Genomic DNA, 23,405 nt, shown 5'->3' on the forward strand with positions numbered 1-23,405 from the left:
GCTCCAAATGAGGCGGGACCTTCGCCTGGGGGAGACTCGCCACCAGTCACACAAGCGTTTATGACCTCCTTTATGTCGGAGCTAAAAATGGAAATCGTCTCCCTGCACTCTGAGGTGCAATCCTGCGTCAGAGAGCTGAGAAAGGAAGTAACGGATCTGGGTGACCGAATAAATGGCTTGGAAAAGACTGTTGATGCCCGCAGAGAGGACCAGGAGCAACTATGGCAGCGCTTGGCCACCTTGGAAGAGCAGCATATTGAACTGCAACTAAAACAAGATCTAGAGAACCAGAGCCGCCGGAACAACCTTCGCATCCATCCGGGGGGGTTCCTCTCGGAGCGGAGGAGAAGGGCATCCTGACGTATGTGGCTCAGTTCCTGCATGAAGTCTGGGGTGACGGTGATGCCTCGCCACTGACCCTGGACCGGGCCCATCGGGTGTCGGGCCCGCTGGAAGACCAGGTGTTCTACCGGACATCCTCACCAGAGTCCACTTTTTCACGGAAAAGGAAGCCATTCTAAAGGCGGCGCGAGCCAAGCAGGACCTCACATGTGATCCAGATTGAGGAGCATGGACATTCCTTATCAATGGGGGCACCCATTTGCTCTCATATTTGCGTGGGAATCCAAGCGCAGGGTCATGCGGTCCTACAGGGAGGCGGCTCAACTGCTCCGACTCCCATCCTCGCCGCCGACCAGCCCCACCCGACCCTCAGCCACGACACGGATATCTGCTCAGCCAACGTGGTCCACTGTGCGTTGTCACCGACGATCCCCGCCCGTTGATGAGCAAGCAGCATCGCAGGCCAGCAGGACATTATAGAACATATCAGGTCTCCAGAGGAAGACACAGCTGGGCCTACTCAACGTCCGAAGACCCCTTGATAAAAATCTCATGCAGCCACATTGTGTTCATTTCCTGTCTCGGGGGCTGACTCTCCCTCCTGCTGGGCGGGAAAATTGAGTTACCGACCCAGTCATTGTACTAGCCACCTGATTACAATGTTGAGGGTGCCGGGACTCCTACCCTGGATGCACTTGTCAAAGGTTACCGACCTCCCCTAACTGTTCCTGTGGGAGTGACATCTCTGGGAATATCCGAACCTTGGGTGTAGGATGTCCAGTTTCTGGAACAGGATTTCATGGCCCCGTTTGCCACTGTTCGGTTTTTCTCTTTTTTCTCTCTATTTCCGCCTTAGCTTTTCTTTCTTGCTCCCTCTCGTCTCTTGAGTGTGGCGGGCGGGTGATCCTGCGGCACGTTTTACTGGCGGGGATGGATAGGCCTTTCCGTGCTCGAGCGCCCTCATTGAGCTGGAGTATGGGGCAGCAGAACGGACTAATTTGGACTTAACCATGACTAATCTCCCTAGCCCCTTGAAGGTATTAACGCTTAATGTAAAGGGCCTAAATTCTCCCAATAAGCGGCGGCAAACGTGGCGCTATCTTCTCCAGCATAGTCCTGACATCATATTCCTCCAAGAAACTCCCCTCTTACAAGTTGATGTGCAGCGCATGGCGCACTCTAAATACCCCCTCCTATTTTGGGCTGCAGCGGACACCAAAATGGCAGGGGTGGTGATTTTGTGCAGGAATGGCATCAGGCGGGGGGAAGCTAAACCCTTTAGGAGCAGGGATGGACGCTTTATTAGAGTAAGTGTTGGGATTGGGAGGCGCCTCTTTACATTGTGTAATATATATGCGCCCAACCAGATGCAGGACAGCTACCTCCGGACAATCCTGCGGGAGCACGTGCCACAGGGCGACCCTCACTGACCTTGGGGGGATTTTAACCTTGTATGGGACCCTGGAGTAGATCGCAGTGAAGCCTCACTTAGTGGGATGGGGACAATGTCCTCAGCGCTACGCAAGCAGATAACGGGCCTAGGCCTGCTGGACACGTGGCAGTATCACTCCCCGGAGGTGCGGGACTATTCGTACTATTCCCATGTCCACCGCTCATATTCCTGTATCGTTTATCTATTTATCCCTCATGCACGGATACGGGACATACTAGGAGCTTCCATGTCTGACATATCGCTCTCTGATCATGCCCATGTTGAGCTGCTTCTGCAGGACCCGACTGCTTGCCCCACCCGTGATACGCGGTGGTGCCTGCCGCCGAGTATTCTCCGGGACTCCGCCGATATGGAAAGCATACGGGCTGCCATTGACTCTTACTTCGCTAGTAACGATCTCCCGGAGACGCCCTTTCCTGTGGTGTGGAACGTCTTCAAGGCCACGATCCGTGGGCACATCACCTCTCTCTCGCGGGCGCGGGAGGCCCGGCTTTTGGAAGATAACCTCTCAAAGGACATAAAAGTAGCCGAAAAACGGGATCAGGAACGTTCCTCGCTGGTGTCTAGGCGGTGGCTCGCTAACCTCCGGGGACAGCTCCGACTCCTGCGTACTAACAGGGCAGAAAAATCTTTGTTGGCTCTGAAACATCGATATTTTGAAGGGGGAGATAAAGTGGGCAGGTTGCTGGTGAGACGCCTGACGGCTCAGGCAGCCAAGGCCCATATAGCTAATATTCAACTGCCAGATGGGACGAGAGTTACCTCAGCGAGGGATAAAAGCGAGGCGTTCAGGGATTACTAAGCCGCACTTTATTCAGCGGAGGCACCATCACCGGATCTGGTAACGGGCGTTCTGAACCGGTATACCTGGACGCCGATACACCCCCACCACGCCAGGACCCTAGAAGCCATAAGAGACCTTCCTCTTGGGAAGACGCCGGGCCCGGACGGCCTACCCCTGGTCCTTCTACCGCATGCCCCAAGCACAACTTCGGCCCTATCTTTTACGGCTGTACAACTCCTTTAATGACACTGACGGACCATCGTCCTCCATGAGTATGGCAGAGATAGCGCTCATACCTAAGCCGGGCAAGGACCCCGCGTTTTGTGCTTCCTACCGACCCATAGCCTTGTTAAATACAGACCTTAACATTTATACTAAACTACTTGCGAAACGTCTGGATCCCCACATGTCAGGACTGGTGGAGCCGGATCAAGTTGGCTTCATCCGCAATGGACAGGGGGCAGATAACATGCGTAAAATTGCGCACTTGGTTGGGAAAACACACCACTGGAATATACCGGCCTGCCTCCTGTCGTTTGACGCAGAGAAGGCGTTTGACCGGTTGGGCTGGACCTTCCTCCGGGCGGTTTTGCAAAAACTCGGGCTAGGTCAGAATATGGTTTTTAGGATCATGGTGCCATATCTCGCTCCGCAGGCCAGGATTAGGGTAAATGGGCAGCTTACTGAACCCTTCTCCAATCATAGGGGTACTAGGCAGGGTTGCCCTCTCTCACCCTTGTGGTGGAGCCCCTAGTGAAGCTGATCCGGCATGCAATGGATATACACAGTATCTCACTTGGCGGTCGTGAGAACAAGGTGGCACTCTTTGCAGAAGATCTTATCCTTACATTAACGCGTACCCAAGTATCCCTCTGTAACCGCGGGGCTAGGAATGGGCAGGAGACGTGTCTTGGTTGTACTTGGTTTTATTTTCTCAAGCAATGTATCTGTGCAAGTCTTTCTCGCCGCTACTCTTCGTGGTGATCGACTGCGTTCCTGCTGGGTTTTCCGGAGTACTCCCTCCTGCCTTCTTCGGACGGGGCTCCTCCTTCTGCAGGGCTCCGGAGGCTCCGTTATGTCTCACGCTCACCCGACACCAAGGGAAACAGAAGAGAGGTGAGTATCAGTACACTAGCTGGTTATGTATCAGTAATCAGGGTAGGGGAAGTGAGGGAATCACCCAAGTCGTGAGAGGGGGGGGTGGGGGGGTGGGGGGGGTTTGTGCAGGAATCCCAGGCCGATAAGGGAGGCTACTTTTTAACTAGGTCAGGCGTCTGCCTTTCTTTCTCCACCAACCCAGGAAGCGATTACGCACCTCTGATAGCCGTACCCCTCCTGGTGTACGGCTGGGCTGCTCGTGGTGTTGGCCTCCGGGCTTCTCCGCTTCGTCAGGTTTACTCTCTTCTCTTCCTCCCGACAGCTCCTCTGTCCCAGCTGGTTCTGAGGATGAAGGTACTGTACTCGGTTCCCTGTTCTCCGGTCTCTCCGTCTCAGCTACGCTCTCCTCGCTGATCAACCTCACTCCGCTGCTCCACTCCTCCACGCTGCTTCCCGCCTCTCTGCTCTGCTTCACACTGTCCGCTCCTCCGGTGTAGTAACACACCTGGGGGCTCTCGACGCCGCCTCTTATCATAGTCCGTGGCTCCTCCTCCTCCATCGGGCCTTCAGTCCAGTTAAAGGGCCCACACTCTTCCTCCTCATCGCAGCTGTATTTCTCCATTCCGGTCCATCCTGGGGGTTGCGGAGGCTGTGGAGATAAGAGGGGGGGGGGGGCAGGGGGGGGGGGGTCACAAATGGTCAGTGCGCGCCCTGCATCGGGGCGCTGCGGAGGGTCCTGGTTACACCCTCCCAGCACTTCACTCTCTGCTGCGGATTTGAGCAGGCCTCAGGCCTTAAAATCAATCACGATAAATCTTAGGCCCTCAACCTTACCATTCCGCAGGAGGAGATACCACTCCTAGAGAAGCTTGCACAGTATAAATGGGGCTCCAGCCACATCCTCTATCTAGGCCTCCAGTTGTCTCCCTCCTTAGCTACATGGACTCAAGTAAACTGGTGGGCATGTAGGAAGGCTGTCCTAGAAGAGCTGCGGGGGTGGAAACCCTTGATGATGTCATGGTTGGACAGAATTAATGCCATTAAGATGTCGATCCTCCCTGAAATGTTATATCTATTTCAATGTCTCCCCACACCTATTCCGCAGCATCACATAAAAGGCCTCCAACGCGAGCTTACGACCTGTATATAGGGCGGGAGTCGACCACGTTTTTCTCACAAGCTCCTCATGTCACCGCGAGACAGGGGAGGGTTAGCCTGTCCCAACCTCATGGATTACTATTGGGCCTCACACCTTCGCTTTGCGGTGGAATGGACGACGACTGACAGCGAGAAGTTATGGCTGCATTTGGACCGAATGGTGACTGGGCGAACCATCTGGGACCTTACATGGCTCCACCGGATGGCACGCTCTAGATGCCCACTAAGACGGTCCTGGATATATGGGACAAGGTGGCTGTGCGTAGAGGTCTCACGACGTTCCCTTCGTCGCATACTCCACTGGAAGGGAATCCGCTATTCCCTTCGGCCCATCGCACGCACGCCTTTGCTAAATGGACGCAAGGGGGATGCAGGGTGATCAGCGATCTGTACGAGGGGGGCACGCTCAAGACATTTGCCCAATGCAGAGAGGAGTTTCGCGTCCCACTGGTGGCGGGAATGCAATACGCCCAACTGAGGCACTGGGTCTCTGAATGGGAGATGCAACAGGCGGCGACCCGCGCATTCACCCCCTTCGAGCGGCTGGCCCATTCTTTTGACGAATCCAAGGGTCTGATATCTCGGATCTATCAGATCCTGCAACGCCTTCCCACCCATACCAACGGCAATGGCAGTCGACGTCCAATGCGAAAATCACGCCCTCGCAGTGGCACCGATTATGGTAGGATATCTCCAAAATCTATCGCAGTATCCCGCAGAGGGAGAATGCATATAAAATTACGACTCAATGGTACTATACGCCTACGCGTCTGCATAAGATGTTCCCTGCGTCTTCTCCCTTGTGTTGGAGGTGTCTGACTGCATCTGGAAATTTCATTCATGTTTGGTGGGCGTGTCCATCTTTGACCCTGTTCTGGAAGGAAGTCCTTAGCCATATTAAAGGGGTATTGGGGTTCCCTCTGCCTGAGGCCACAAGCACAATCCTATTGGGCATCAAACCTGCTAGTCTAAAGGAGCTCACCCACAGTGATTGGATTCTGGCGCTTCACATGCTAGGGGCCGCTAAACAGCTCATACCGTTATACTGGTAAAAAACTGAAGCCCTTCCAATCGCTGCTTGGTTTGTGCGTTTATGGCATGTCATAGCTATGGAACTCTTCACAGCGTGGCTGCAAGCGCACAATACTCATTTTAAGGCTGTTTGGCAACCTCTGAATGAATATCTCTGTGCATTCGAGCATGCGCGTTACATGCCTGCCAAACTTAGGACGCTGTGCCTATTTGAAGATGCTATACTTCCACCTAACCCCAGTAGACTGTTATCGTAACCTGATCACTTGCTTGAATAATCCACCCCTTAGATACTAGACCCCACCTTACTATGTGCTGATACACGCTCCTCCCCCGCCCGCATACACCACTCTTATTCTCACTGCTCTGTCTTATCTCTTTTCTTACTCTTTTCTCTCTTGAGGTCGTCTTACCTGCCTATGTCTGCCTGTTGTCTTTGGGCCTGTTGCCTGTGCGATAAAGTTACAGTTTTTCAGAGGTCTTGTGCAATCCCACACCTAGATGATATAACTCTATGCACTATGTTACGCGACCAGCCCCTCAGGATTTGTAGGCGAAATGCTGTGTTTAAACTTGCTCCTTAAATCACCAGTGAAACACCAACAGACACGGCCGGCCCTATATAGGGTTGTGTGCTTAACGCTGTGTACAACCGGACCTGTAGTCTGTGTTTTAACTTGAAAATAAAATAGATCTGAAATTAAAGAAAAAAAAGGGGGACTACATGAGAAAAAAAATATTAAAAATAATTGCACTAAAAAACTGGTACGGTAGTTGCAGACCTCCATGATCAAGGTATCCTTGAAATACAAACTCTGGCCACACATTACTGGCCGCCCTGCCCGATGGCTTTGATGCCGTCTGGCAGAATCGGCCAGCGGGGAAAAGAGGAGGAGGGGTGGCGTTCCTCTTTAAGAAGTATCTAAATCTGGAAAGAGTGTCAGGTGAATCCCTAGCTGGGGCTGACACGCTGACTGTCAAAGTCTGCCATCACTCATCTAGTACAACAATTACTTTGGTGTATCAGCCACCTAAATGCTCCCCACATATTTTACGGATCTCCTGACCGAATATCTAGTTAATCTACGCTCTCGCTTCCAACAACTTCTGGTGGTGGGAGATTTTAACCTTCACTGGGATCAACTACCCAAAGAGGCTCAAGCCCGACAATTAGAGGAGACTTTCACTAATCTGGGGCTCTCCCAGCTAGTTACCACCCCCACACATGAGCGAGGACACATTCTAGACCTCGTCTGGACTTCGTCCCCCCTCATGAGGCTTATGGATATCAGCCCCTGCGCATGGTCTGACCACTTCTGTATTAATCTATTACTCTCCCTCACCAAATGTAGGGCTCCACCCCCCTCGGATTGGAAACACGTCCGTAAGTGGTCTAAACTAGATGGTCCCTCACTAATAAGCACCCTCCGAGAATGTCCACTTAAAAAGCCTGAGACAGCAAACATTGATGAGTGGTCCGAAGCCACATCCAGCCGGCTCCGCGCTGCCATGGACAAAATTGCCCCAGAAAAGAGCATAAAAATTAACAGTAAAGGCAAAGGCGCCCCATGGTTCACGGAAGAACTTAGGACCTTAAAATGAGCGCTTCGCCATCGACGATGGCGAAAAAATTATGATCCCCAGGCTCTAGTACAGTACAGAGGCAATATCACCTTGTACAAAAAAGCACTCTTGAGCAAGAAGGCTGATTACTATGAAAATAGAATTTTAGTGGGCACTAACACCCAAAAAGAAACGTTCAGAGTTCTGAAAGAACTAAGTCAAAAACAATCACCGTCAGCACCACCCAATCAACAACATGCGATCTTTTCTTTCCTATTTCTCAAAAAAGATTCAGGACATTCTGACTGAAATTGACAACTCCCCTCTTAAGCAACCCCCCAATGCTGAGGTGGTCTTTCCAGAAAGGGAAGCAGAAATTCTCTCGTCTTTCCAAATCCTTGACTTAGAAACCCTACGGCGCTTGGCCAAGAAGGTCAAATCTGGCTCCCCGGCCGACCCTTGCCCTCCTAGTATTTTTAACCTTGCTTTCCCGGAAATTGAGGAGGAAGTTCTCGCCCTATTGAACCGCTCACTGGAGTCTGGGGAGGTTCCAACCCACTTTAAAGAAGCCAGAATTATCCCCCTTCTAAAGAAAGCCGGGGCGGATCTATCTAACATGAAAAACTATAGGCCCATTTCCCTACTTCCCTTTCTCGCGAAAATTCTAGAACAACATGTCCTGCAAAATCTATCTAGATGTTTGGGGGAGCACCACCTCCTAGGAGACAGGCAGGCTGGTCTCCGGGCTCACCATAGCACAGCATTAGTGATGTTGTCTGTGCTTGACGAGATCAAGCTTACTGTGGACAACAAGAAACCCTGCGTGCTGATCCTACTTGACACGTCGGCAGCGTTCGACACGGTCAACCACGCCATACTCCTGGAAAGACTTAGATTTAATTAATTTAATTTAATTTGCGGGTTTGTAGAGCGCTTGAATAAACTCCCAAGGGAGTATCTCAGCGCTATCTGACTGCTAAACTTGCAGGAGATCGAATTCCCTGGGTCCAATCTAGTTCTTAAACTGTGTGGTTAGACCTGGAACAAGAACGTCTTCAGCTTTTTTCTGAAGGCCATATGATTTTCAAGCTGCCTAAGCTGGAGAGGGAGACCATTCCATATCCTCGGACCCCTCACAGACAGAGCCTTACCCCCTTGCCTTACCCGCTTGATCCTAGGAATCGTGAGAAGCATTTGGTCACTGGACCGTAGAGCACGAGAAGGAACACACGGCACAAACTTGTCTGCCAGATAGGAGGGACCCAAACCATGAAGTCCTTTGTGGACCGTACAACAGATCTTAAAAACAACTCTCTGACGGATGGAAAGCCAATGAAGCCTGGCAAGTAGAGGTTTTGAAGGTGTTCTCGGAGGGGCATTTAGAACCAACCTGGCTGCGGTGTTCTGCACAACCTGTAACCTATGCAGATCCTCCTCATTAGCTGACAGCAAGAGACCATTACAATAGTCGAGACGGCTGATAACCAACGCCTGGACCAGGGTCTTTCTGATGGTGTCTGGAAGCAATGGAAAAACTCTGCGCAGCAATCCAATGGTCCGAAAGCAAGATCCAACAATGTTGGTAACATGCTGCTTCAAGCTGAGTTCTTGTTCCAGACGTACCCCTAGGTTCTTGACTATCTGCTTAGGCTCGGGGACTGGGCCTAGATCTAAAGGCCACCAGTCAGGAGCCCAGCAGATCTTAGCCTCACCGAAAAGCATAACCTCTGTCTTTGAAACATTGCACTGCAACATATTCAAAGACATCCACTGGGATACTGCTCTCATCCCCTCAGAGAAAGAATGTTATACCTCTGGAGTAAGATGGTCAAAGGGAAAGAGCAGCTCGGTATCGTCAGCATATGACACTGGGCAAAAACCAAAGGCTCTCAGGATATTAGCCAGGGAGGCCACATAGATGTTGAATAATGTAGGGCTCAAACAGGAGCCCTGTGGCACCCCCTTAGTAATCCCGGTCTCCTCGGATCGGAAATCGCCCATGGTGACACATTGGGTCCGATCCGAAAGAAAGCTCTTTAGCCAAGCCAGTGCCATGCCCCCTAGTCCATGGGAATTGGGAGATCTGCCCTACAATGGATCACTTCGTTTCTGACGGACCGCACCCAGAGAATTCAGATGATTGACTGGGTCTCTGAGAGCAGACCAATTCTTTGTGGAGTTCCGCAGGGGTCGGCACTATCACCTCTCTTGTTTAATATAAACCTCAGACCGTTAATCAATGCCCTTGCGGACATGGAGTGTCAAGTATACAACTATGCTGACAACACTCAGGTCATCTTGCAAATTGAAAATTCGCCTCAAGCCTACTCTCGGGCTCAAGAGGTACTCCGTTTTACTGTCAACTGGATGACCTCCAACTCACTGAAGGTTAACCCAGACAAAACGGAGGTTCTAGCCATGACGGATGCTCTTAACCCCTGGAACTCCCTCTTCTGGCCCCAGGAGCTGGGCGACACCCCAGCACCAGCCCCAGTAGTTAAAGTCTGGGAATCAAAATTGACGCTAAACTTACAATGGCCAATCAAGTTTCCACGGTGGTTGGCACCTGTGTCGGCCTACTCAGACTGCTGAGGAAACTCTCCCCCATCCTATCATTCTCCACCATGAGAACAGTGGTATCCGCCATGATCCTAGCCCGCCTTGATTATGCCAACTCGTTATATATTGAACTGCCGGACTACTTAGTGAGCCGATTGCAAATAGTAATGAACGATGCCGCCAGACTCATCTTCAAACTCCCGAGGCACACGCGAGCATCACCCCTCCTTCAATGCCTCCACTGGCTGCCTCTCAAACAAAGAGCCAAATTTAAGGGCCTTTGCATCGTTCACAAAGCTATTTAGGGCCAGGCCCCTATATATATTAAACAACGTCTTCAGAAATATATACCCGGCCGTTCTCTTTGGTCCTCCATGGACTGCCTTTTAAAATGCCCTCGCTTCAACTACGCCACCAAAGGAGGACGAGTCTTCTCTAGCTATATACCCACTCTCTGGAACAAACTGCCGAGCCACCTCCGTGCGGAAAGCCGCCTTCTTCCCTTCAGGAAACAACTAAAAACCATCCTGTTCACAGAGGCTTGGACACAATCGCCCTGCTAATCTACCTGGAACCTTCGCCCATCTTCTTACAGCGCTTAGAGACCTTCTGGTATTAAGCGCTTAACAAATCCAAATTAACATAACAACATTTATAGCACTGGTGAGAAGAGGTGCCTAAGACTCAATATTATTTTGTTAAGTCTAACAGAACACCGTCCGGTCCCGGCGCCTTATTCAAGGGCTCTTTAGAATGGCAGCCAATACCTCTGTGATGTTAGAGACAATATTGAGAGGATAAAAAGCTGAAGGTTCACCAAAAACACCAACACTATCAGAGCAAAGGAAATCGATTAATTCAAAATGGGTAACCCACTCCTCAGAGCCAATATTCTGAGCCAAATTCTTAACAGGCACCTTAGTTAACTTATTAGAGTTACATTTTCCAAAATGCTGAGGCATCTCTACGTCTATATAAGAGCACTAACTCATCCCAAAGTTCCATATGTACATCTGCTTTTATTTGGCTGATGCCCTGCACTGTGTTACTTCTTCCCTACTGTGGTGGATACATTCAAGATCTGTCTGGAGGTTGGCTTTGGCTAATTTACAAACAGAATCAAACCACCCAGGAGAGGTATCCACACTATTCCTTGCAGGTTTCAACAAAAAAGGCCCCAACACTAGAACCCAGGGAAACAAAAGCACTAATTAAGTGGGAGTTAGCAGCATTTTCCAACCAACACAGATTCACAACAACCCAGTTATCTTTGAGAATTCATTTTAAAAGGTTCACCAGATTCACATTTTTCCAAACAATTCTACAGAGGTAGTTTTTAACAGAAAGTTCTTCCCCAAACCCCCTACCCGGGCTTATAGCGCACACAACCCTCTGGAATGTTCAATGTAACAACTAAGGAGTTATGGTCAATATACAATTAGGGTTTAACAATGGCCTCCTGAATATTAGAGGCACTACACTATGTCCTACATGTATCTTAACCCCTTCAGCGCGGCGCGAATTTTTCGCGCTGTGCTGAAGGTTCTAAGGTTCTAACGGACTCACGACAGAACGGTTCCGTCATAAGCACAGGCCAACCGACGCTCATGACGGAACCGTTCTGTCATCAGCACCGAAGGGGTTAATCAAACTCTGTTAGATATTATCTGCACCACTATTTTGTACTGACAAGAACAAGACCACCTATATGCTTTAAGTATTGCATTGTTTAAGATGTTTAGGGACATATATCAGCAACAGCAAATGTAAGATTGTAAAGAATAAAGAATAGGCTACTAAAATAGAAGACTAACAGGATTACTGACGATTTAATATAATATACCTACTAGCATATTATACCTAGGCAGCCTGTACTCGACAAAGGGAGCAAAAAACACGTCCCCTTTTTTAATCAGAGAGTCTCTAGTAGGGCAAGAGATACCCAGATCACCACCCAGCACAACCATCTCTGCCTTACTCATGTTCATAACAGTGAGATCTTCCAATAATTGCACCAAAGAATTCCACACATCTATCATACAATTGCAATTCATCTTCCTTCGAAGCAGCTCTTAAAGCAGCCTGAGCACTCTCATGAAGCACTGAGAAAAATAATATTTTATTCCTTCTCCATAACTTACCCCTCCAGTCTACCATGACTGCTGACCCGAATTGCAGACATCTTCCACAGTGCAAGACAGAATAAAGCAAATGTGGCCTTCTACACAAAGAAGGCTTGGAGTGGAATTAAATGTAGAATCCCAGCTGATTAACACAATCTCAGATAAAACACATTTTCAAAGACTTGTTGACATGGTCTATAGCATAGGAAAATGCCAACTAAATCTATTTATAATGCCAAAATTATAGTGATCCAGTGATCTGACAAATAAATCTATATGCTTTTGAGAAAATCGTCCCTACTATCAAAAAAAGTATGTTATGGCAAAAACAACTACTGAAACTAAAACTAAAAAAGAAAGCACAAGCTTCTGGTCACCTAGGAACAGAGATGTTGAAGTTCCCGACTTTTGGACCTGGTCCGCTCAGCAAGGTTATCCACAAACTTTTTGCTTTCTCCCATCCTGTTTTCTGAATTTAATTTTTGTTGTCTTTAGGACTTTGTACACTTTACCACTGCTAACCAGTGCTCAATGACTTGTGCCTGTTCCTTTAAACATGGTAAAATTTGCTTACACCCAAATGGCACATCTAATTTACTTCCAAGTTCCTTGTAAAGTGGGTACTACATGTACCCAGGGCCTGTACATTAAATGCTACTAGTGGTCCTGCAGCACTTATTGTGCCACCCTGACTCAGGCCTACCATTACAACCTGTGTGTGCAGTTTTAAACTGCTATTTCGACCTGGAAAAATAAACCTTTTGCCAGGCCTAAACCTTCTTTTTTAATAAATATGTCACCCCTAGGATTGGTCCTAAACAACCCATAGGGTAGGGTGTGTTGTATTTAAAAATTTGGACATGTACCTTTACGCTTTAAATGTCCTGGTAGGGAAAAACTCTCAAATTTGTTGTGCACTATTGCAAAGCCTATGTCTCCCATAGGATAATATTGGGTTAACTTATTACATTTAATTAGTGATAACTTGTTTGGGAGCAGGTAGGAATGTCATCTTTGGTATCTGAGGTAATGTAATTTATAACCATCTTTAATGATAATGTCACAATTCTGGACATGCCACTTTTAGAAAGTTGGAATTTTCTTCTAATGATTTGGTACCTAAAGTCCGTTTCCTGGCACATATGACTAGGTGTAGTTCGCACTTGGCCTTTGTGTATTCACCCAGACAGTATCACACTAGAGGGCCTGGGTGTTGGCAGAATGGGCCATCCTGACTTGATAAGTACGGCGGAGCTGTCACCTGTCACACTTGCACTTCAAAAACACTGCCTCAGCTCACACACAAAGAACTTTACACTAGTCTATTGTGAGTATAGACAGACTGGGATCAGGGCAGGGGGGCAGGAAATTCTAAACACCCCTGGGAGGCGACAGCTTCTCCCATTTCAAAGCTAGCACCAGGTATAAAAGTAGGAGCCTCAGACCTTTTCTTCAGTGCACTCCTGGCCCCAAGGATACTACAGAAGAAAAACTGCCCTGCTCTCAGAGGACTGCCCTGCTGCCTGAGACCTGCCCTGCTGCCTGAGAAGGAAGGTTGGTCCTGCACCCTTCATTATAGGCTACCTAGGTGACTGCACTGGCTAGTTAGTTGGCCTCCTGTTCTGAGTTACAGCAGCACAACATGCTCCAGAGATCTCCCAGCAACTGCCTAGATGACTTGCTGCAGTAGACCTGCAACTGGACCTACTGACGTCTGCTAGAGTGAGTTTCAGATGCCCAGGCGGTGCCTCCCAGGCCCTAGGCCCTTGGTGTGGCATTAGTCGAGCTCCTCCTAAAAGAAAGGAGAAATCCTCAAGTTTTGGACTCTTTGCGACCACAAATAGACCAGTTTGTGCCAGGATCCCGCTGTGAATCGATGTGAACCTGTCTCTTTGTGCTACAGTGACAGCCAATGACGATCGGCAACACAAGATCTGCACTTTGTGCCACAGCATCGACAGCCCACAGTGATTACAGAGGCAAATCTCCAGCAATGAAAATCCACGATGCCAGACAGGATCTTTGTGCTACAGCAAAGACCATCTGAGATGCTAGGCCTGCTTTCCCCGCCAAAGCAATGACCATACATGAAAGCTCTCCCTGCTCCTTGCGGCCTCCTCCACCATGTACAGAACTCTTTGCGCAGGACTTGAGAAGTAACTTTTTCAGCAGAGCTAACCTGGTCCCTTTATCCAGTACACTCTCAGTCACAGTCAGCCTGAACTTTTGACTTTCACCCGGTGTCACATGAGCTATACTTACCTTAAAACTTTTAAATTGCATATCTGCAGTTCTACTGATTGGATTTTTGTCATTTTTATGTCGGATAATTTACTAAATTTGACTCTCTTTTTCTAAATTGGCATGGGATTTTTCTTGTGCTGAGTTTTCACTTTATTGTTGTATGGGTGCTGCATAAATACCTTAAACATTGCCTCTAAGTTAAGCCTGACTGCTTTTGTGCCAAGCTACCAGTGGGATGAACACAGGGACATTTAGGGACTTTTTGTAGTTAACCCTTCCAAGGATTGTGGTTGTTGCTTGAGAAGGGTTTCACTCCCCTCAACCAATAACCCAATTCCTCACACTAACAAAGATACCACAAGAATAAACCCATATAGTACCACTGACAATAATGATTACACACCTAAGGTTAGCAGATCTTCCTAAAGAATGTAATACAACTAAGATGACAGTAGCTGCATTCCCAAAGTAGGCTTTTAAGCAAGGCCAAAAGTGCAGATGGGCTTGTGGAGAACTTTTAGAACTTTCACTGAAGGTTCAAATACCACTCCATTAAATTTAGTCACCACTTTAGAATCAAATGGATGTGAGCCTCTGTTACTTTGGATTAAACTCCTTTCTCTCGCCCCATTCTCCCAGTAAATGAGAATTGGAGCAGGTAGCTGAAATTGATGTCTGACGGACTGGAGGAGAAGACTGGAACAGGAAACCCTTGGCACTGTTTTGAGAGAATATGGTCCACAACAAAACACCTCCCAGGCCATCAAGTAAAAACATTGCCCACACACAGCTAGAAAAAGTGCTAAGCTCAAGAAACTAAATACAATTTAGCAAAAATGTAACCTGTTGACAGAGATAAAGTCCTATGAAGTAGCGAACCACCTCACTGTTTGCTTAGGTTAACAAGCCAATAATAGACAGACACCTTGTAACGGAGCTAGCCCCAGCACTCAGTGTCGACATAAGTGTTATTACTGAAGAAGTTGAACTAACCAATTGCAAATTTTTTAATAAACAAACTACATTCACTAAATCCTCCCGCTTTCAAAATAACAGTGAGAAACCTTGAATGTCTGGGGCATTTACTAATAGAAACCCCAGATAACCAAACCTAAGACTTTCAGTCCCAACATTCATTAAATTACATGTCCCTACAATTTTCTTTCTGAAGCACTCACTCCATTTCTATCCATCTGGAGCTCAAAGAACATAATGGTAATGTGGTTACATGTGGCAACATACTAAGCTCTAGAAAAAAATAATCATATACCTGGGGGCTGTACATAAACTAAAACAACCTACTTGAGATGCACTCATGCGAAATAAGATGCAAAGGGTCATAAATAGGCCTCACGTTCACATTGCCTTAAACAGCTCTGAAGATAAAGTTAAGACAACTCATTCGCTAATGTTCAGCACAACGAAGACTGGAAAACCCAGACAATTCTGAATTATCATCACAACCAAAACACAGGGACCATGGACAAACTCATCAATTCAAAAAAATGTATTTGTTTCAAACTACTGACATAAAGAGATACAAACAAAAAGCCAATATCAAAGACAAACTTAACAACCTCATACACATCAATAATGAACGAACCCTTACAATCAACGCCCCCAAACATGCTTACATGCGTTCAGCACAACTGTAAGTCAGCATGAATATTCAAAATTGATAAAGGGACTACCTAATCTTTTTGAAAATTGCCTCAATCGAACCTCTAAACCTGTGGTTGATGCCCTGTTGCATCAAAGCTATTTCATCCTAGGCCTTGAAATAATAAATTTGAATACAAAGTTACAAAGGGGAGCTGCCCTAATATGGAGACAAGTTCTTATGCAAGATCATACATGAACTCAAGTTACAAAATTTTCAATGATTTGAAGCAAAATTAGACCCTTAAAACAAGTCACCTATTTTCTTTAGTATCATGTATGAATGAAAGCAGCTTCTCGTAAAAACATCTAGTATACATAACCCTGTATGAATATCCTGGACAACACCTATTCATGCTTAGGATTTCAATATTTATTTGATTAAAAATGCAGCTAGTGGCTAGCAGATTGGTCCTATTCCTGGAAGGCAATGGTCTTAAACTGCATGCATAAACCTACGTAACAAAGGCTTCACAATGGTCACACCACTTACAAACTGCATTTAAAATACCTTTCTTGAAACCAATCATTAAAAATATCAAACAAAACCATCCATCGAAGAATGTCAAAATACAATAGTAATACCCTATGGAAGGGTTCCCCCACTGACTCATTATTGGAATCTGGGGATCCCCAATCTGTCCTTACTGGAATCGGTCTACCCTGGCCTAAGCCATTTCTACGATTTGAACCACAAAAAACAACAGAAATAAGCATTCATCAAACAAATACACAAATGATGACCAGGACTCGAAAAATCCAAAAAATGGTACTAGTCCTGCAGGACTAGTACCTTACAAAATGTCCTCGACCTCACTGCAACCTACTTGACCTCTGTCTTTGAAAGGAGCAAATGTGGCAAGATAACAAGATTTAAAGGCATCTTTATTGCTCATTAACTTCGTGAGCAATAAAAATGCCTTTAAATCTGGTTATCTTGTCACATTTGCTCCATTTTCACAGACAGAGGACAAAAGTTGTTTTGTTTTCCTACTCGCCAGAAAGGGCGAGTGGGACCTAAAAACAGCTCGACCTTGTTAAATTTAGCTCGAGCCCTGATTACATATTTAATTTAATTGACAAATATAAAAAAATATATTTAATGGGAAAATATGGAGCTTTTCTAAATTCAGTTGAGGCCAGGTATCGTCTCATGGTGTATACTATATTTGGTTTGCTGCACTTGCACTAAACCCACGAATTGATCTGAGAATACCCACTAATTTCAAAAGGACTTCAAAGTTTGAATTTTACTTCTTTATTTATTTACACTTTATAAATGTATTATTATTTCATTTTCTAAGCAGTAGCAGACCCCCTGAGTAGGCGTTGCTGACACTCAGAAGTTTCCGGACCAAAGGTTAAGAACAGCTGCCCAAGGGTAATAAGTGAAGACTTTGTAGCAAAACTTCTGTAACACGTGAAAACTAATGATGTAAATCAACTAAAACATATATAACATTTGTCTCATCCTGCCTTAAAGCCTCAATAAAGAAATAAAAAGTATACCTTTCGGAAATACTGTGATGAAGAAACGATCTGTCGGAGACTGGAAGTGATACAGTTACAAAGATCTCCCCCTGATTTGAATTCATGGAATACTGCAAGGAAAAACTAAAAAGAAACAAATTGAAAGTCTAAATGACAATCTCTCAAAACTACAGTGCCAGAGGCCTTAAACAAGCATTTACAATGCAATGGTTTCGCCTTTGGAAAAGTGTGAGCTATTGGCATTGTAAATGACAACATTTGTATTTATGTGTTGGTTTTGAAAACAGATAAATAAATGGCATTGTCATTTACATTGCCACTAGCTTAATCTCTCGCAAATGTGAGACCTTTTGTACCCTACGGACGAGCTCAGCAGACAGCAATTACTACCACACAAACACACCCAGAGCCAGCCACACACACACCCCAAGAGCCAGCCACACACACACACCCAAAGCCAGCCACACACACCCAGAGCCAGCCACACACACCCAGAGCCACACACACACACCCAGAGCCACACACACACACCCAGAGCCACACACACACACACACACACACAGAGCCAGAGCCACACACACCCACCCAGAGCCACGCACACCCACTTTGCTCTTCTGAAATGTTGGCATGTATGGTATTGAGCTGTGTGTGGTGAGCTGTGTGTGGTGTAGTGTGTGTGGCGAACGCCAGGCGAAACCTAAAAACCATAATCCTTCAGTGCAGGAAGTGATGACAGTGAAGGCCCAGCCAATGGAAGCCCCGAGAAAGAACAGCGATCATACAGAGTGTAATTCAGGGTAGTAGTGAACCTGCTACGTTAAACGATGTTTTAGTGAGAAGCAGGCTATTCAAAGAGCACCTTAAGGACGACCAACACCCACACATTGGAAACGCAGAAAGGTGAGGCAGCTAAATGGTGCCAACCTAACACTGCTAATACATCAAGACACAAACATTGCATTCTAGACGTAAGCTTTTCATAGCGATAAAAATTTGAAATGTATTACATTTTCAGAAAACAATACCCTAGATAGATAATTCAAGCCCTTCAACTTGATCTCACGTTGTGACAACCTGGCAGTATGGACCCAATACCGGTACACATCAAGTGTGGCAACCACGATTATGTGCCAGCCTTATTTACTGTAGGGGAAAGACACTTAAAGACAAGGGGAAAGAGGGATGGGCAAAAACTTACCAACTAAGCATCAGTGCAGAGAATGGAACCACGAGTGGCATCAAGCAATAGCTCCACAAAAAAAAGGGATTATCTACATATGCTCGTAACCCTTACGTTAAAACTGTGATGTCAATTAATAAAATTAAGCTCTAAAAAGTAACCTAAACAACTTGTACCTTCACGGTTGCATGTACAGCCATCAACGTACCACCTCAAATAACAATAGAATAAAGATCCCAGCCCAGGAGAAGATAATACACACATCACATTCACTCTTCAACACAGAACACTGTAGTGCTTCTCCAAGCAGAACTGTCACTAACGAAAGCGACAGACAGAAGATGCAATCACTGGGGAAAAGGTGAAGAAATGTCAAAAGGAGGGGGGCGTCGAGTATGGATGGACCTATATGCACCTGCAGGCATTTGGACCGACAACAGGAGTGGGCAGCGGTGCTGAGAAGCCATTCACACGAAATGTCGCTGACCACAGTTTTGAAAGCGTAGTTACAAGTTTCTCGCCCATACAGTGCTGCATGAGATCATAATTCAAATCCTAATGCTACATAGCCCATACTGCTACAGATTGACCTTTTTCTGTGCCTTTTTCCCTGGCGCATGCACAGTATGACGTTAATTAACCTATACAAGTCCAAAAGTTCATGTAAGCGAGAAGACAACGTAAGAGCAGAGATATCTCTCTACAGCATAACAAGAAAAGAGCAGTTTGCTCTTGACTGCAAAGTAGTGCTATAATAACCACCTAACATTAAACATGAAGTTCACCCCAATAATTACATGACTGTAAGAACATGGAAACTTGGCGAAAAAAGAAGGCATGTTGGTACAGATAAATTTCAAATTTAGGAAGAGTGAAATACAAAGGGGAAGAAAGCACATTGGTACAGGACACAATCACTCCATGGTTACAGAAAATGTAAGTATGTCCATATGAAAAAAGTGCAATGATCAATAAGGAACAACCACAGTAGAGAACGTTCAACTACATCATAGGAGAAGCACTACTAAATGCAGCGCACCTATGTATGTGAACGGAGAAGACTATGAGCGCCCACATGTGCACCGGGAAGGCCCACATATGCAAGAGGAAGTGCGTGTATGCAGGCGTCAATCCATGCAACGGGGAGCATACATGCCAATACAAAGAGGAAAGCACACTATATGCAATCAGGGTGCGCAAACCTACCCCAAGCAAACAACAGGGACAGGCAGCGAATGCACTCCACATACAATAAGGAGCGCTATTTTCTTCAAGGGAGAGATGGGTGTACAACTAAGTGCAGAGATGGAAAGTGCAGCTGACTGCAAAGGGAGGGAGGCGCAAGTGCGAAGCTCACGGAATTGGAAAGAGATGCAAGTGCTAAACTCACAACACTCACATATGCGCATGCAAGCACGACCCATCCCAAGGGAAGAGAAAGAGTGAGCCAAACTCCAAGAGAACAGAGGTTGCACCCAAATGGCATGCACTCACTTGCTCGGAGAGTGCGAATGAGAACCAAAGACAAATGCATAGCGATCATTACAAAACAAGGGGAATATAAGGACAACTACAAGGGAGGAAAGCTAGGGAACTCTCACAAGCTGCCATGAAAGGTCTGGACCATTCTTTCAGAGTCGCTTACACGGGACACGTGAACCCAACTACGAAGAAGACTTTCCCCGCTCTGCCAGCAGCCCCACACGCCCGCAGCTCTCAGTGCCACCCAGCTGCCAAGCTTACCTTCACCAACAGGGCCTTGGATCTGGCGCCATCTTCATGAAGCCCGTATAGGCGGCTGCAAGAAGAAGAGACGCCGTTAGAGGCGGCTCAGGCTGCAGCGCGGCGCAGGGAGCCCCAGGCACAGTTCCCCAAGGGAAGGAGCAAACAATGGTCGTGCAGTGCTGGAGACAACTGCCAGAGCACTGCTTGCCAGCTATGGTAATCCTGGACCCACCTGTCGATGCCGGCCAAGGCCTCGCGCTCCACGGCCGTCAGGCTGGGGCAGTCCTCCTCCTCCTCCGGCTCGCAGGCTTTTCCCGCCTACTTCCGGCGGGAAATAAATTGCGCCTATGAGTAAAGGCTAACTTATTTTCCGTGATCGTCACCTGGGGGGAACCAATCCTTAGCGACCTTGAGCTTCAGTTTCACAGTCGGTCTGTTTAGGCGGGTACACAGTCCTTAATGACCTTACTATGGCTGCTTCCACCGACAGCATGTTCTTCAACCCATAGATGCGGGTACTCTGGTTTGCCATCCCTTCTGCAACAGATTCGGATGGAACGTTCCTACGGTCACATAAGATGTTATTCTGTGTCCTATCATAGCACACGCCAGAAATCAGGTTATTTAGTGAAAGCGGGACATTTCAAAGCTTCAGGCTTATCGTAGTGTTTTCTGATTGTGTGTCCGTGGCCATTTCGAGTTAGGGATGGCTCGGAAGAAGCGCTTGCGGCTGATTGCCGAGATGGCTCGCAAGATTCGCGAGTATCGGGCTCTGAAGAATCGCCCGCGTGATTCGCAGCGCTATGCCTTGGATTACCAAACAATGACCCGACCCTTCACCGGAAAGAGGCTACCCGTGCAGGCCTGGGAGGACGTTCGCAACGAAAGCCGCCTCTTCTCCCTGCTCAGCGGGCTGCGTCACTTCGGTATCGGGCGGATTGTGACCCGCAAGTCGTGGCTGCAGAGCAGCGAAGACCCTTGCTACTGGACCATCACGAAAGTGAAGGTGGACTACACTGCCAAGGTGGGTAGTTCATCAGTTGCAAGGTGATCTGCCTTAAAGCGTACTCCTTAGTTTATTTTTTACAGCACAACTTGCTCTTTGGCAGCTTCCCAAGGTCTGAAAATCTGTAGGACTGAGAACTAGTCATATATTTGATAACAGTTCAAAACGTGATGGGTTTGTGCTTCAAAGGGCAGGAGAGCTGGATGCGAGCTTGGGGCTCCAAAAAGGGAAGACTGCGGGAACGGGCACACGGACAGCGGGAGGGGGGGGGCGGGAACGGGCACACAAGACGTAAAACAAACAGGGAGACGACATGAGACGGGGCAGACGTACAAAATGAAAAGAAAATTTTAACAAAATGCTGCTTACCTGATCGCATCCTGGCAACTTAAATCTCGCAGCCCACTCCTGCAAAAGCCACTATGAAATGACCAAAACATGGCGTCCCCCCCCCAAAAAAAAAACATCCGCCCACCGCCGCATGACGTTCTAAAAGGGGCAGGATGAGTAAAAATCGCCGGAACGCCCACGAATCTGCTCGGGGAATGAGTGACGCATCTCTGTTCCAATGGCTAGCCTCTATTTATGGAGCTAGCCAATGGAACAGAGAGGCGGGACAAAGCCCCATACTTGTAAACAAAAGTTTTCGACTGCGCGAACGCTGCTGCGCAGCGGATCGCCAGGCGGAACCTAAAATCGGCCTTGGGAAACATGGAAATGGCTCTTAAATCACGTACTCAAATTAACAAAAGCAACTAAATGAGCAATTGGAATTATAATTCGAACCCACAATTTGGGGCTCAAACACAATTTGAAACTAGTAAAATCACTGGGTTTCATCCAGGTTCACAAACTTCCACTCCAATGACATCTAAACTTCATATAAAAAAATGCACAATCACAACTACACATTGCAAATAAAAATAAAATACTAACTGAATTTTTATTTTTTTTATTCTTTATTCTCTTTTTAACATTACGTTCAGTACAACAAAGCAGAACGTGCCGTATAATCTGGGCATATATGCCGCAGAGCTGAAGACCCCATACACACATACCCAAGCATCTCCTTCCCTCAACATTGCTATTTGCCCACAGGCTCTTCGTGGGAGTGTCTAGGCTTAACATATCCCTGTTCTTGAGGAAAGCCCTGAGTGATCGCCGCTGGCTGTAGCGGGCACCGGGCGTTTCCCCGGTGGGCCTCTAGGGTGGGGGCCGGTTTTGGGCCTCTAGGGGCCGTTTTTGTTACCGGGGTCGGCATTATCGGTCCCCTGTAACAAAATCGGCCGGAACCGGCCCTCGCAAACTGTCGGCTGCACCCCGCTCACCCAAGGGGGGGCCTGCCGAGCCGTTTGCCAGGGCTGGTTTCGGTTCCCAGTACAGGCCTGGTGATCGCCCTTCTAATGCAACAGATTCTGTAATCTAGGATAATATCAAGAGGGGGTGAGCCTTAAATTTGTCCGAAATGTGTCAAGGATGATAATGGTTTGCTATCATATAGATCCCCCTCCTGGCCATCCGCAGTTTATGTATGTGGGATTTTGCCTCATCTTTGGTCAGGATGGGGAATCAAGGGTGGGTAGTAATGGATATATCTGGCAAGTAGAGAATTGAGGCATTGTTCCATTTCTTACGTTTTTCCCAGGCCAAGATAGTACTGTGCAGAAGGTGGATATCTTTACACGTGTTAGGTTTTGCAAAACATATAGAGGTATTCAGAAGGGCGGAGTGTGCCAGATCCCGCTACACCGCCAGGTGGGCCACATATTTGGTGTGGTGTATCCAGTCGTGTGCAGGATGTGCCAGTGCACACAGATAATACAGTTCCATGCAGGGGCAGCATATCCTCCAAATTTAAAGGGTATGGTTAGCGTGAATCAAGAGATTCTACGTTTTTCTCCACCCCAGACTACTCTGGTAAGCACCAACGTTAATGTTTGGAAGAAGCATTTGTGCATGAGGATTTTATATATTAACAAGGTTATATA

General features: G+C 47.2%; 1 protein-coding gene across 3 annotated transcripts in view; it reads right to left on the reverse strand.

Moving 5' to 3' along the window:
- APTX (aprataxin) overlaps positions 1 to 23,405 on the reverse strand; it is a 216,008-nt gene that overhangs the window by 155,083 nt on the left and 37,520 nt on the right. The window contains exon 2 of one of the 3 annotated variants that reach the window (XM_086961688.1): positions 17,525 to 17,616. The exons of 1 other annotated variant lie outside the window; for it this stretch is intronic. The gene's annotated coding sequence lies outside the window, so the exon portion shown is untranslated. Of the gene's footprint in view, positions 1 to 17,524; positions 17,630 to 23,405 lie in introns of all 3 variants that reach the window. One more of the 3 variants, XM_086961690.1, reaches the window with a different exon arrangement.

This window comes from Lissotriton vulgaris, chromosome 3_1 (genome assembly GCF_964263255.1).
Source record: "Lissotriton vulgaris chromosome 3_1, aLisVul1.2, whole genome shotgun sequence".
Classification (NCBI taxonomy): Eukaryota; Metazoa; Chordata; class Amphibia; order Caudata; family Salamandridae; genus Lissotriton; species Lissotriton vulgaris.